Source organism: Rhinoderma darwinii, chromosome 6 (assembly GCF_050947455.1).
Source record: "Rhinoderma darwinii isolate aRhiDar2 chromosome 6, aRhiDar2.hap1, whole genome shotgun sequence".
Taxonomy (NCBI): domain Eukaryota; kingdom Metazoa; phylum Chordata; class Amphibia; order Anura; family Rhinodermatidae; genus Rhinoderma; species Rhinoderma darwinii.
Window position 1 is genome coordinate 106,095,900 of NC_134692.1, and position 16,145 is coordinate 106,112,044.

Below are 16,145 nucleotides of genomic sequence, written 5' to 3' on the forward strand. Positions count from 1 at the left end.
CCTCCTGTTTCTGTATGTCTTCCCAGTGGGCAGGGGTGAGGCTGGGTTTCCCTAGCATCCAAGGAAACACAGCAGCCCTGCACTAGGGGGCTTCCCATTGAGACCTGTATTAGTGCACAGATCAGGTGACCACACTAGTCAAGCTGATTGGTGCGGCTTCTGGATAGAAAGAGGTTAGAGAGAGAGAAGGGGTGGAGTTAGAAAAAGGCGGGAAAGTGTGAGCTAATGACAGTTAAGTGAGGTCAAGTGACAATAGGTAGAAAGAAACTGAACATTAGAGTCTATGGCCTACAGTCTGGGAATCTAACACCACAGGGTCATCAAGTCAGAGGGACCTGAGGATAAGGTCTGAATAAATTCTATCCAGAATATAATTATCAAGTGAAGTATGGTCATCCCACCACTCCTTGTGGTAATTTGAGTGAAAAGTAATCTTTGGAGTAATATTTCCGGGTTATAAATATAAAAGTTACAAGCAAGGTATGTTTATGTTATAGCCAGAGCAAAGCGGTCTTAAAGAGGTGGTAATCACCTTTTTCAATGGACTGATTTGCATGGACTTTGGACTAGCTACTTACTTTACAATACCGCCTTAAATAGTTGTGCCTAAGGTACTCGGACCATTGCCAGAGTACCGCCGATGGTGTACGTGCGCAAAAGGTAGCAGTGCTTCCGCAACAACTCGTGTAAATGTAGCAAGGGTAGGAGGGCGTCCTCCGCAAAGGAATCTGGTGCAACCCGGTGACATAGGTAAATAAAGAGATTGGAATAAGCTGTGTGGTCGTGAGTGGAGTCTCTGTGACCCATGGCGGCACTATAGAAGGCAGGACCTGTGTGTCCACAGATTCCTTTGACACAAACGGGCATGGTGGGAACTCCTGCAGAGGTCGAGTTCCCCGACCCCATGTACTGACCGCTTTGCCAAAACGTATATGCTGCTGTTTAATAAAGAAGTTGATTGGTTGTTAGTCTGCCTACAGTGTATAATCAATAAATCCACTTTACTTATTTGGCGTATTCGGCAGGAAATGACATCATGTCTTAGACTAACATATCAGATGCCCCTAGCAGCAGCAATGGTGCCCAAGGACCTTGAATCTCTTCACCCATTATTATACCCATGGGGCTGCAATGGTCAGTGTACCAAAATTTGATGGACAAAATATTCCCCTGTCTGACTGGATGGAAAGAATCCGTGCAGCATCCCGGCTGTGTCAAGTGTCAATTCCCCACCAAGCAGACTTAGCTCTGAATGCACTGGAAGGAGATGCTTGCAAAGCTGTGGTAGTGCTGCCCAAGATCAAAGAGCCAGCATGGAGCAGGTATTCCAGCGTCTTGAAGCTTTATATGGGGATTCTACTCCGGCCATTGAGTTACGCAAAAAGTTCTATGTCAGAAGCAAGAGGGATAATGAAACTTTACAGCAATTCTCAGTAGGCTTTCAGATGTTGTGTAGTCGACTGGCTAACGGATGTAAAGCGGTTCCAAATAGTGACCGAGTGCTGAAGGATCAGTTTATTGCAAGACTAAAAAATATAGCCCTCCGTAGGGCTCTCAGAGACTTTATAAGGGTCGATTAGACCCTGGCGATAGGGATAAAAGAGGCAATAGAGAGACAGCGTGAAGATGAGGAAAATGCAGTAGTTGCCGCTCATGGTACTCAAACTACCACTATTGAAAGTACCAACAGCACACTAGCACACTACAAGGGTTTGCCCGAGAGATGAGGATAGCCATTAAGGAACTGCGGGAAGAATTGGCTCAGCTTAGGTCAACGCCTCCAACTTCAATATACGGCGCTGTTGGCTTTGTGACCAGCCTGGACATATGGCCCGTGATTGCCCTGTGCCGAAGACTCCATTAAACTAAAAGAGTCCGCAGCTGTAGGCTGTAGATTTAGTTGACACTGGTTCAGAAGTAACAACCATTTCTGCTGAATTGTATGAACACCATTTCCATAAAAATATCCTACTACAAGCTCCCTGCATCGCCCAAACAGCAGCCAATAATCTTTCTATACCTGTGGTGGGAGTAGTATAGATGGACATTGAAGTGTTCGGTCGCCGATTGTCTCTGTGGGGCATTGTGGTGGTACAGGATGCTATAAAGAGTGGAGTACATGTTATTTTGGGCATGAATGTTCTCAGGGAAGTGGATGGACTGCTATTTCAAGAGTTCAGAGCTGTAACGTCTATGGCCGCAGTCCGTCGTTCTAACTTACCCCTCGACGACCGCAGCCATGGACATCCTGCTGCTGTGCTACATCGTCCCTCTGTGAGGCGCCGGCACTCACTTACGGGTATCGAGCCTGTCTCCCGCTTATGACCGCCCTTAAAGGGCCAGCGCGCGCACATGAAAATCATCATCATTAACTCACATGATTTCCTGGACTATAATAAGGTCACCGCCCTTCTGATCCTCGCCTGAGCGTTGTTGTTGTTTCCCAAAGTTTGTCTTGCAAATGGTCTCCTATGTGTCTTCCAGTTCCCAGTGTTCCCCGTACCTGTATCCTGTATCCCGTGCTATCCAATACTATCCTGGTCTACTGCCGTGCTGAGCTGTTGTCGTGTTGTGCTGCATTCCACGCCTGTTCTGCTACTCCACGCCTGACGTCTACCATACCTGTTTGGCCAGCTGCCATCCCGCTACGCGGTACGGCCCAGTGGGTCCACACCCTGCATTGTGACAGTACGCTCAGGCCATGGACCACGCTGGTCAATTTAAGGGCATGTCACCCTCCCAAGCCATGCAGGCGAACCTGCAGGATTTCCGAGCAAGACAGGATCAACTTCTTGTGGCAGTGAACTCCATGGTGCAGCAGCTAGGGGCGCTAGCTGCTTCCCTTCCTGCCTCTATGCAAGCTCCTCCGACTGCCATTGCCTGACCCAGTTTTGTCGGTGACCAAGCCATTGAGACTTCAAGTGGGAGCTCTTCACACTGAGCTCATCTCCCTGTTTGTCCTGCCCAAGGCCGTCAACCCCGTGCTGCTGGGTTTGCCTTGGCTCCGTTTGCACGACCCCAGTCCTCAGATTGGAACTCTGGAGAGGTTCTCCAGTGGGGTCCCAAGTGTCTCGACTGCTGTCTGGGTCATATCCATCCACCACAGTCTTCTCCGCATCAGTCATTGGCAGGGTTGCCTTCTTGTTTCTCTATGTTCCCTGATGTCTTCAATAAGTGGGAAGCAGAGACCTTGCCGCCACATCGAGCATATGATTGTCCGATCGACTTGGTTCCTGATTCCTCTCCTCCTCACGGTAGAGTATACCCTCTCTCCCTGCTAGAGACTCAGTCTATGTTGACCTACATTAAGGAGAATCTGGAAAGGGGCTTAATTTGTAAATCCTCATCACCGGCCGGAGCTGGGATTTTCTTTGTTAAGATGAAGGATGGATCCCTCCGACCCTGCATTGACTACCGAGGTCTCAATCGGATCACGGTGAAGAACAGGTACCCATTGCCTTTGATTTCGGAACTGTTTGATCGTATAGGGGGGGCAATTTTTTTTTCCAAACTGTACTTGCAGGGGGCCTACAACCTGATTCGGATTCGTCAGGGTGACGAGTGGAAGACCGCATTTAATACACTTGATGGGCACTATGAATACCTAGTTATGCCCTTCGGCCTGTGTAACGCCCCTGCGGTGTTTCAAGAATTTGTCAATGACATTTTTCGTTATCTCCTCTATATGTGTGTTGTGGTGTATCTTGTTGACATTTAGATTTTTTCCACCAGATCCAGTAACTCACCAGAGTCATGTCCGCCAGGTGTTGCTTAGTTTAAGGGAGAATCATCTTTATGCCAAGCTGGAGAAGTGCATGTTTGAAAAAAGATCTCTTCCCTTGGACCCTGAGAAGGTAAAGGCTGTCCTGGAGTGGCCACAACCCCAAGGCTTAAGCGCCATACAACTCTTCCTGGGATTCGCCAACTTCTACCAGCTGTTCATCCCCAACTTCTCGTCATTGACAGCCCCCATCTCTTCCCTCACTAAAAAGGGTATAAATGCCAAGGTGTGGACTCCGGAGGCAGAAGCCGCATTTGAGACCTTAAAAAAAGCCTTCACGTCAGACTCTATTCTTCACCACCCTGATGTATCCCTACAGTTTTCATTAGAGGTGGACACTTCCTCTGTTGGTGCGGGGGCACTGTTGTTCCAGAGAGGTTCTAAAGGCAAGACTGTGGTATATGGCTACTATTCCAAAGTGTTTTCATCCGCAGAGCACAACTACTCGATTGGGGATCGGGAGTTACTGGCCATCAAGCTGGCCCTGCAGGAGTGGAGACACCTACTGTAAGGCGCAGTCCATCCTATCCTGGTCTTCACGGATCACAAGAATCTGACCTATCTACAGACGGCTCAATGGTTGAATCCTCGTCAAGCCAGGTGGTCGTTGTTCTTTGCTCGGTTCTGGTTCGAACTCCACTACCGACCTGCCGACAGGAATGTGAGGGCCGATGCCTTGTCTCGGTCATTTGAGACAGAGGAAACTGTGGAGTCTCCACAGAATATTATTGATCCTTCCTGCATCTTCTCTGTGAACCCTATGCAGGTTAGAGACATTCTTCCAGGAAGAACTTTTGTACGTCTGGCAGACAGAGGAAGAATCCTGGTACTCGTAAGACCCAAGACCTAATCGCCTGTTAGTTCTGGTGGCCCACGCTGCCCAAAGACGTCATGGACTTTATCTCCTCATGTACGGTATGCACAGCAAATAAAGTTGCCCACTCCAGACCAGCTGGTCGGCTCAGACCACTGCCTGTGCCTGTTGTTCCCTGGCAGCATGTTGCAATGGACTGTGTCACGGATCTCCCTCTCTGTGCGGGTTGTAGTGTGATCTGGGTGGTGATGGATCGATTCTCTAAAATGGCTCATTTTGTTCCTCTGACTGGCCGACCTCTTCATACAACACATCTTCCGTCTGCACTGCATATTGTCTCGGATCGAGGGGTCCAGTTCACCTTGAAGTTTTGGAGAGCACTCTGCGGTCTCTACGGTGTAAAGTTGGACTTCTCTTCGGCCTATCATCCCCAGTCCAATGGGCAAGTCAAGGGGATTAATCAAATTATGGAGAACTATCTACGTCACTCTGTTTCCATACGACATGATGACTGGGTGCAGCTGCTCCCGTGGACAGAATTCTCCTATAATAACCATACTAGTGAGTCCACCACCTCCAGCCCGTTCTTCATAGTCTACGGTCAACATCCTCGAATACCTCTTCATGTCTCCACTATGTCCCAGGTGCCTGCAGCTGACTCGACCTTCAGGGAATTTCTGCAAATATGGCAACAGACCCGATCTTCTATTCTGCTGGCAGTTGACTGCATGAAGAAAAAATCAGACACTAGAAGACGAGATCCTCTTCAGTTTCTTCCAGGTACGAAGGTCTGGTTGTCCTCAAAGAATATCCGTCTGAGGGTGCCGCCCTGCAAATTTGCTTCCAGGTTCCTCGGACCCTTCAAGATCCTCCTACAAATTAACCCGGTGTCTTACAGACTGCGGCTGCCTCCTACCCTCAAGATCCCTAACTCCTTCCATGTCTCCTCGCTGAAGCCTGTGGTCCTGAACCGCTGCTCTAGGACTCCTAGTTCCGCAGTGGCTCCTGGCGGCTTGTCAGGGACTTTCGTGGTAAGGGAGATTTTAGCCACCAAGAAGGTGGGAGGGAGGATGTTTTATTTGGTGGATTGGAGGGGACTCGGTCCAGAAGAGAGGTCTTGGGAGCCAGAGGAGAACATCGATGCCCCTGTCCTCATGAGGGAGTTTCTCTCCCACTCTGGCCCCAAGAAGAGGGGGTGTAAGAGGGGGGATGCTATAACGTCTATGAATGCGGTCCGTCGTTCTAACTTACCCCATGACGACCGCGGCCATAGACATCTTGCTGTTGTGCTGCGTCGCACCCCCTGTGAGGTGCCGGCACTCACTTCTGGGTATCGAGACTGTCTCCCGGAGGGTGCACGTGTGCGCTCTTGCCCGCGCTTAAAGGGCCAGCGCGCGCACATGAAAATCATCATTATTAACTCACATGATTTCCTGGACTATAATACCGCCCTTCTGATCCTCCCCTGAGCATTGTTGTTGTTTCCCAAAGTTTGTCTTGCAAATGGTCTCCTAAGTGTCTTCCAGTTCCCAGTGTTCCCCGTACCTGTATCCTATATCCTGTATCCTGTGCTATCCAGTACTATCCTGGTCATGCTGAGCTGTGGTCATGTTGTGCTGCATTCCACGCCTGTTCTGCTACTCCATGCCTGATGTCTACCTGCCGCCTGGTCCCAGTCGAGCCTGCCTTGCTACTGTCTACATTGCCTCAGGTACCTGTTAGGGATCTGCCAGGTACTACGTCTAGGTATACTCCTGGGATTAATCAATCCACACCTGAGGCCAGACCTGTTCGACTGACACCATCTCCCACCAACCAGGGTGCCAGGCTCAGGAGTGGGAGAGCCTATCGCGGCCTGGTCAGTCGGAGTTAGCTCCGCCCCCTGTCCTTTATCACCTGCCGTGTTCTCTTCCTCAGTGCTTGTAATTCTTCTGGATTCCTGGCCTCACTGCTGCTTGCTCCAGCCTGCTTCTGCCGTGCTTCTGCCTTGCTGCAGTTCCTCTTAACCTGCTTTGCTTTGCCCCTGGCTTGCTTCCTTCTCCGTGCTCACTTTGGTATACTCCACTTCATCCTGGTCCTGACTACTCATTCACTGCTCCGTTTCCTCGTGGCGTTCCGTGGCTACTGCCCCTTCCCTTGCGTGTTCCCTGTTTGTTCTCCCGTGCACTTAGACAGTGTAGGGACCGCCGCCCAGTTGTACCCCGTCGCCTAGGGCGGGTCGTTGCAAGTAGGCAGGGACAGGGCGGTGGGTAGATTAGGGCTCACTTTCCCTTCACCTCCTTCCTGCCATTACAGTACCCTTAGGGTATGTGCCGAAATACGTCCGTCAATTACGGACGCAATTAGTGTGTGTGCACATACCCTTACTGGACTATAGACTCTGTACCATACCTGTTTGGCCAGCTGCCATCCCGCTATGCGGTACGGCCCAATGGGTCCACACCCTGCATCGTGACAGGAGCGACCTATGTATCCCAAATCCCAGTCAGCGAGCCAGCCATGCAACACCTGTGGCAGTTGCAACAAAGATGCCAGTAGTAGAAAAACTGGAGGCGCATTGATGGCCGAGCTTGCCTGGTACATACTCCAAAAAGAAGTGTGCTAAACATTTCACCCCAACAGGATGTGACGTTACCCCTTCCAGTAGGAACTCACAATAAACTGTCAGGTGCCACTGTGTTAGTGGAAGCCATGAGGGGCTTCGAGTGGGAACAGGAATCGATAGTAGGTCGCACTTTAAGCACTGTTTCTCAGGGATTAGTTACAGTGCGGATTATGAACACAGGGGACCATCCTTTGCATATTAACCCTGGAACCCTCATTGCAGAAGTGCACATAATACAACCAACTGACGTGACTGATTCCACTACTCCACCACTGAGCGAGTCAAACTCAAAGTAAGACAACCCCTGAAGACCAGGTACTTACTTGGCTGTGTGCACAGTTGGACATAGACGCCCTGGACTTGAGCCTTGAAATGGTGACTGAACTGAAGTCATTACTGAAAAGGTTCCATTGGGTAATCGCTGCTCATGATGATTACTATGGGTGCACAATGGATATTGAACATTCAATTTGATTCGGGAGAGAATCACCCTGTGAGAGAAAGGTACCGCAGTATCCCTCAAGCCCTTTACCGGGAAGTGAAGGATCGTCTATGAAAAATGATGGAAGGACAAGTGATCCGAGGTAGCACCATCCCCGGGGCAGTTCCGATTGTTCTAGTGCGCAAAAAGGATAGTACGCTACGCTTCTGTGTGGATTATAGGAGAATAAACACATGCACTCACCGGGATGCTTTCCCCCCTACCACATGTCAAAGAATCTCTCACTGCCATGAAGAAAGCCAAGTTCTTTACGTCATTAGATTTGGCTAGTGGCTATTGGCAAGTGCCAGTTAAAGAAGAGGATTGAAAGAAAACAGCATTTATCACCCCCTTGGGCCTGTTTCAGTTTAACAGGATACCGTTTGGACTTACAAATGCGCCCAGCACCTTTCAAATACTCATGGAGCAGTGCTTAGGTGATTTAAATTTCGAGACTGTGCTGATTTACCTGGACAACGTTGTAATATTCTCAGAGACATTCCAAGACCATTTTGAACATCTGGATGTGTTGCTAGGCCGATTGGGCTGGTACGGACTGAAATTGAAACCAGCCAAATGCAAATTGGCCCAAACAGAAATTTGATACCTGGGACATGTAGTTAGTGAGGCGGGAGTGGCAGCCGATCCAGACAAGTTGAAAGCGGTATGTGAGTGGGCTGAACCAAAGACAGTCTCTAAAGTGCGGTCCTTTTTAGGGCTGGTCGGCTATTATCGGCGTTACATTAAAGATTTTGCCAAGATTGCACTTCCTCTCAATCAATTAGTGAGTGGACAATTCCCTGAACATAAAGGCCGACACAGCATAGAAATTGTCTCTGAATGGGGAGATCCGCAACAGGAGGCATTCAACAAACTGAAGCGTCAGCTTGTCTCTGCCCCGATATTGGCTTTTGCTGATTACCGTCTCCCATTTGAACTGCACACTTATGGCAGCCTAGCCGGGCTAGGAGCTGTGTTGAACCAACGTCAAGAGGGAGCTGAGCGGGTAATAGCCTATTGCAGTCGCAGCCTTTGGCCCACAGAAAAGAATCCATCCAACTACAGTTCCTTTAAGTTGGAATTACTTGCCATAGTCTGGGCCATTACTGAGAGATTTTCGGAGTACCCTGCTGGAAGCCATGTCCAGATTTACACAGACAATAATCCCCTAGTATATCTTGACACCGTCAAGTTTGGACGCCATGGAACAACGCTGGGTGGCTCCTCTGGCCCGATTTGATTATATCATCCATTATCGACCAGGCAGCAGCAATTCCAACGCTGATGCATTATCTCGCAACCCCTGTGAAGAACCAGTGGGTGAGTGAGATGAAGTATTGGAATCAGAAGAAATCCCACCGCCACCGCTCCATTAATGAAGATACGAGCCCAAAATCCCCGAACAGACTTTTCAGAGATGCGCAATCGGGAAGATTGGGCAGAATGTCAATTGGCAGACAAGGATTTACAGGTCATCATATGCTAGCTGCAGAAACAAAGTCGACCTAGCAAGCGAGACAAGTAAACTCTCAGTCCATGGGGAAGAGCCGTAGCTTAGCATTGGGTAAGATTGGAACACTGTTCCGGAATATTGTACCGACGGGCCCATCTCTCTAGGGAACAGCTATATATTTGGCAGCTGATGCTCCCTAAAGCCCAGGCTGAAGAGACATGTCGGTTGCTTCACGAGGTACGTGGCCATTTCGGACCTACAAAAACAGAGCAGTCAGTACGCCGATATTTCTTCAGTCCTAAATTAGCAATTACTATTAAGAAAGTGTGTCAAGAGTGTCGCAACTGTGCCATACACAAAGGAGCTGAACAACTTCTTCCCCCACAGGCCATAGTAGTCACTTAATCACAGCACTGCGTGATCTCGCGAGATCACGCTGTGAATGACAGCATGCTCGCGAGATCACGCAGTGCTGTGGTTAAGTGACACACAAACTTTACCGAAGTGTCGGGAGTGTGAATAGACATTGCGTCCCGGCTGGAGGTGATGTCTATTCACTCTCAAGACACTTCAGTAAAGTTAATGTGGGTGTATGTGACAGCACATGGAGATCACGCTTTGCTGAGTACAAATGGACATGAATGGAGAGAAGTGTATGACGCTGATTGGTCAGCGTCATACACTTCTCTTTACAAGGCCCACTTGGTCAAAAGTTAAAAAACGCCCAGTTGGGTATTAAGAAACTAATTAGCATAAATCTAAAATTGCTCCTAACTTGTTAAAAAATTATCGTTTTTCAAAATAAAAAACACTGTTGTTATCTACATTACAGCGCCAATCAGATTATGTAGGAGATAGGGCACGTATAATGTGGTGACAGAGCCTCTTTAAGTGACCTCAGGCCACAGATATGCACTTGTGTGTATTGACCATTTTTCCAAATTTGCTGTGGTGATCCCCACGATTAACCAGACTGCACTAACCACCGCTGAACTGTTGTGGACCCATGTGTTGCCCTACGGCTGCCCCATGCGAATTTTAACTGATCAAGGGCCAAGCTTTGAAGCAGAGGTAGTGAGAGAATTGTGTTGACTTCATGGAATAAGGAAGTCTCGCACTACTCCATATCCCCCAAGGTAATTGTTCATGAACGCTTTAGGCCTCATTTACACGAGCGTAATATACGCGCGTGCAACGTGCGTGCTTTTCACGCGTGTCGTACGCACCTATATTACTCTATGGGGCAGTGCAGACAATGCGTGAATTTTGCGCAGCGCGAGTGCGTTGCGTAAAACTCACGACATGTTCTATAATCGTGCGTTTTTCGCGCATTACGCACCCATTGAAGTCAATGGGTGTGTGAAAACCACGCATGCCGCACGGAAGCACTTCCGTGCGAACTGCGTGATTCGCGCAAGAGCTGTCAAAAGGATGAATGTAAACAGAAAAGCACCACGTGCTTTTCTTTTTACAAACATCCAAACGGAGTGTCAAATTAGAGATGAGCGACCCGAACTTCACCGGGTTCGGCCGAACTCGTTTTGACCGAAAACGGCAAAAAATTTTCCGGTACGCGACGTCAGGAGACAGTCACTGTCCACGGTGCTGAAAGAGTTAAACTGGTTCAGCACCCTGGACAGTGACTTCCGATCACAATATACATGAACGTGTAAAAAAAAAAAAGAAGTTCTGACTTACCGCTAACTCCCGGCTTCTTCCTCCAGTCTGACCTCCCGGGATGACAATTCAGTCCAAGTGACAGCTGCAGCCAATCACAGGTCAAGCACAGGCTGCAGCCAATCACAGGCTGCAGCGGTCACATGGACTGCCGCGTCATCCAGGGAGGTGGGGCCGGATGACAGGAGAGGGACGCGTCACCAAGGCAACGGCCGGGAGACCGGACTGGAGGAAGCAGGAAGTTCTTGGTAAGTATGAACGTCTTTTTTTTATTCACAGGTTGGTGTATATTGTGATCGGAATTCACTGTCGAGGGTGCTGAAAGAGTTACTGCCGATCAGTTAACTCTTTCAGCACCCTGGACAGTGACTGACGTCGACTAGCCTCATCTCTATGATGGCAGCTGCGCGAAAATCACGCAGCCGCGCATCATACACTGATGACACACGGAGCTGTCAAGTGCCTTTTGCGCACGCTCGTGTAAATGAGGCCTTAATCAAACTTTGTTGGGATTAATACGTACATTGGGGGAAGATTTCCAAGAAAGATGTCCCGAACATGTGCAAACAGTGGTGTGGGCCTACAATCACACTGTACATAGCAGTACAGGTTTCACCCCATACGAGTTGCTGTTTGGTTGACCCGGAAAGGTTGCCGATGTCCATCTTGCTGTATCAACCAGAGGCAAGTAAAGTATATACTTCTTCACAGTGGATTGAGGAACATCAAGCTAAACTACGATGGGCCAGAGACTTGGTTCAAGCAGCTGACGAACAGGGTCCAACTTCCACCATGCCTAGGAGGCCCAGAGTTCCACCACTGTTTCCAGGATATCGTGTCCTAGTGCGGAACAAAAGAAGCAGCTGAGCCGGAAAATTGGCACCCATATGGGAGTCTCACCCACACGTGGTGCAGAGGCAGCTGGATCCAAATCTACCTGTGTACGAAGTCAAGCCAGAAGATAGGGATAGCCCTCTCTGAAATCTGCACTGGAATCATTTAAAACCTTTCAACTTCCCTAGGGAGTGCGTGGAAAAGGTGCCTCTGCCTGCGCCTGGGTTATCAGTGACACCGCCTGAACTTGAGTGGGGGGTAGCTGTTCCACCAGATAGGATCACAGAGGCACTGTTGACAGGCGATGAAGTGCAAAGACCTGGGCAGGAGGCTTCCCGCTACCCAGTACGGAACAACCAAGGACTTGTTCCAACCCGACTGAGGGACTTTGACTTGTCAGTGGTTGGTGTAGACGACCACACCCCTCAACAGGGGGAAGAAAGTGTGGGGTGTTTCCTGGTCACCCACCAGGTATTGTACATGGTTGCTTGTTTTGCTCTCTCACCCTTTTGTGTGTGTGTCCCGGTGTCTGTCTTGGTTGTTTGTATCCTCCTGTTTCTGTATGTCTTCTCAGTGGGCAGGGGTGAGGCTGGGTTTCCCTAGCAACCAAGGAAACACAACAGCCCTGCACTAAGGGGGGTTCCCATTGAGACCCGTATTAGTGCACAAATCAGACGACCAAACTGGTCAAGGTGATTGGTGTGGCTTCTGGATAGAAAGAGGTTAGAGAGAAGGGGTGGAGTTAGAAAAAGGCGGGAAAGTGTGAGGTCATAATAGTTAAGGGAGTTAAAGTGACAGTAGGCAGAAAGAAACTGAACACTGACGGTCTGGCCTAACACCACAAAGTGTCATCAAGTCAGAGGGACCTGAGGATAAGGTCTGAATATTGACTGAATAAATTATATCCAGAATATAATTATCAAGTGAAGTATGGTCATCCCACCACTCCTTGTGGTAATTTGAGTGAACAGTCATCTTTGAAGTAATATTTCCTGGTTATTAATATACAAGTTACAAGCAAGGTATGTTTATGTTATAGCCAGTGCAAAGTGGTCTTAAATGGGTGGTAATCATCTTATTCAATGGACTGATTTGCATGGACTTTGGACTATCTACTTACTTTACAATACCCCCTTAAATAGTTGTACCTAAGGTACTCGGACCGTTGCCAGAGTACCGCCAATGGTGTCCGTGCGCGAAAGGTAGCTGTGCCTCTGCAACGACCCGTGTAGCAGGGGTAGGAGAGTGTCCTCCACAAAGGAATTTGGTGCAACCCGGTGACATTGGTAAATCAAGAGATCGGGATAAGCCGTGTGGTAGAGAGTGGCGTCTCTGTGACCTGTGACGGCACTATAGAAGGCGGGACCTATGTGTCCACAGATTCCTTTGACACAAACGGGCACGGTGGGAACTCCCGTGGAGGTAGAGTTCCCCGACCTCGGGTATTGACCGCTTTGCCAAAACTTATACGTTGCCGTTTAGTAAAGAAGTTGATTGGTTGTTGGTCTGCCTACAGTGTATCATAATTAAATCCACGTTACACATTGCCATCATATGGAAAGTCATTAATTTAATTGTTACCTGATGCACCCTTAGATAACAATCCCTAGCATTCTTATTCATACAGGGAAACACTGATTGGTAAGACATTTAAATGCAAAACATTGCACTTTTTAAAAAAAATTTCACCCCGACCCCATCAATGACGCATTAGGTGTCCACATTCTATGCCTATCCCTTGTCCCGACTCTGCCACATAGCCCTATTTATTTAGGATTGGAGGTGGTCCCAGAGGTCAGACCACACTGATCATAATGTTATGGTATATCCTAGCAATATGCCATAGCATTACAGGATGGGAATGCCCTGACCGATAGATTATCACATACTCAAGATTTTCGAACATTCACAGAAAGTATATTGAATTTACTTGTTAGAGTAGAGAGCCTCAATTCTGTCCATGGTCGTGTGATGGGCACACAGGTTCTGCGATCGTTACAGTTACAGTATGTCAGAGTTGTGTCTTCTAATGATCCCAGTACCAGTGTGTACATCACATGACCATGGACAGAATCTTATCCACTGGAAGTAAATCTTTTTCTATATTGAAGGGTCATTGGAGGCGTGCACCCACCCAATTTGTTTGTCCAGTGCTGCTAATCTGTATCTATCTACTCGGAAGTAAACAATGAATGTTCCTACTGAATAACAACAAGCAGAGATCTTAAAAACTGTGAGGAATTAATAAAAAAAGTATATTGGGAAATTGTGTAACTTTTAATTATACAAAAAATAACATGAATTTGCTAAAACCAGACAATCCCTTTAATAATAAAAAAAATATTCCACTATCCTTTTGCTTTTCTACATCACTGAGTGTGATATTTGTTCTCAGTTTTCTGTTTTTTTTAATTACATGCTGCAAAAAGTGCAAGAGTGGATGCACCCTAAATAAGATATATAATCACTCAATTCTTCCACATACAGAGTCACACTATTTTCAAGCAACCACACCTACCAATTTAATATACAATTTAATTATGCAACCCATAAAGGAAACATGTATAGAACTGTCCTCTATAGAAACCTGGGGTTTTCCAGGTTTGCAAAACATAAAAAAAGCCTGCTGCTTATGACATAAAATATCATTGAAGGGGTTTTCCCATATTCATTATTTATCCCCTATTCACGCAATAGGTGATAAAAATCTGATCGGAGGGGGTCCGACCGCTGGGACCCCCAACGATCACGAGAATGGGTTTACCTTGTCATTCCTGGGAGCCCTATAGGAATGGAGCGGTAGTGCGCATGCTCGGCCACTGCTCCATTTTTTTCTGTGGGGCTGCTGAAGATAGTTCTCGGCACCCCCATAGAAATGAATGGAGCCCTGGCCGAGCATGCAAACTACCGCGCCATTCCTATGGGGCTCCCTGGAACGGCAAGGTAACAACGTTCTCATAATCGGTGGGGGTTCCCCACTGATCAGATATTTATCATAATAATAATAATTATGATAACGTTTATGGGAAAAGCCCTTTATAGCATATATCCACCCATTAAACCAGTGCCACCGGTCCCATGCTGGTCTCTGTTTACCTCTGAAGCAGTTATATGTTGGTATGGCTATGTACATTTGTACAGCTATGTTACCGGAGACAGTGGGGAGCCAAGGAATTTAAAAGATAAGTAGGTGCTTTTTTGTTTGTTATGACATAAGTAGCTGACAGTTTAACCCCTTCCCGCACCTTAACGTAACTGCACATCACAAGGTGAGCAGTAAGTTGGCGGACCTTGACGTGCAGTTACGTCTGGACTTCTAACAGTTAACTGCCATGCGGCGCTAGACAGCAGTGGTGGTTAAATGTGCAGGGTGTCTGCCCTGCTCTCCCTGTTGTCGATCAGCCGCATTTAAGGGGTTTAGAGCAGATTGGCAGCCCCCAAATGCAATCGCAGGGGCTCCGATGTTTGCAGACAATGGTCTGCGGGCTGCCATGTACGGAAGCCTATGAGGACCAGGCTGGTCCACATAGGCTTCCTGTCAGAGTGACTGTCACGTCACAATGACAGTTGGAATACATTACACTATGTAGTTAGTGTAATGTATTCCAGCAGCGATCAGTGCTGCAAGTCTTGAAGTCCCCTAGTGGAACAAAAACAAAACAAAAAAAAAACAGTTAATAAAAATGTTTTAAAAAGTGTAAAAATAAAAGTTCTAAGTTACAAAAACAAAAATATTTTTTTTCCTATAATAAGTCTTTTATTATAGGAAAAATATTAACACGTTAAAAAAAGGGCACATATTTGGTATCGCTGCGTCCGTAACGACCCAAACTATAAAGCTTTAATATTATTTTTCCCGCACGGTGAACACCGCAAAAAAAAAAGGAAAAAACGATCCCAGAATCACAATTTTTTTGGTCACCACCGCTCCCAAAACATAGAATAAAAAGTGATCAAAAAGTAGTACCAATAAAAACGACAACTCATCCCGCAAAAAATAAGACCTTACACAGCTTTTTTGACTGAAAATTAAAAAAGTTATGGATCTCAGAATATGGTGACACAAAAAATAAATAATATTATAAAAAAAATGATTTTATTGCGCAAACGCTGCAAAACATAAAAAAACCCCAATATATATATATATATATATATATATATATATATATATATAGTATCGCCGTAATCGTATCGACCTGGAGAATAAAATAAAATTTTAACTTATAGCCCAGGGGGAACGCCGTAAAAACCAAAGAATAAATAACATTGTCAGAATTTATGGTTTTTGGTCAACTTGCTTGCCAAAAAATGGAATAAAAAGGGATAAAAAAAATAATCCCATGTATCCCAAAATGGTACCAATGAAAACTGCAGATTGTCCCACAACAAACAAGCCCTCATACCTCTCCAGTGGAGAACAAATAAAAAAGTTCTGTCTCAGACTATGGCGATGCAAAATGTGCAGAATGTTCCAAAAACGAATAAGATCGGGCAACATTT

General features: G+C 47.1%; 1 protein-coding gene across 3 annotated transcripts in view; it reads left to right on the forward strand.

Moving 5' to 3' along the window:
• The first annotated feature begins 220 nt into the window (after positions 1 to 220).
• The window catches only part of LOC142656401 (LITAF domain-containing protein-like), a 69,781-nt gene continuing 53,856 nt past the window's right edge, over positions 221 to 16,145 (forward strand). The window contains exon 1 of one of the 3 annotated variants that reach the window (XM_075831323.1): positions 221 to 480. The gene's annotated coding sequence lies outside the window, so the exon portion shown is untranslated. Of the gene's footprint in view, positions 481 to 12,484; positions 12,523 to 16,145 lie in introns of those variants that run through there. The other 2 variants (XM_075831324.1, XM_075831327.1) reach the window with 2 other exon arrangements.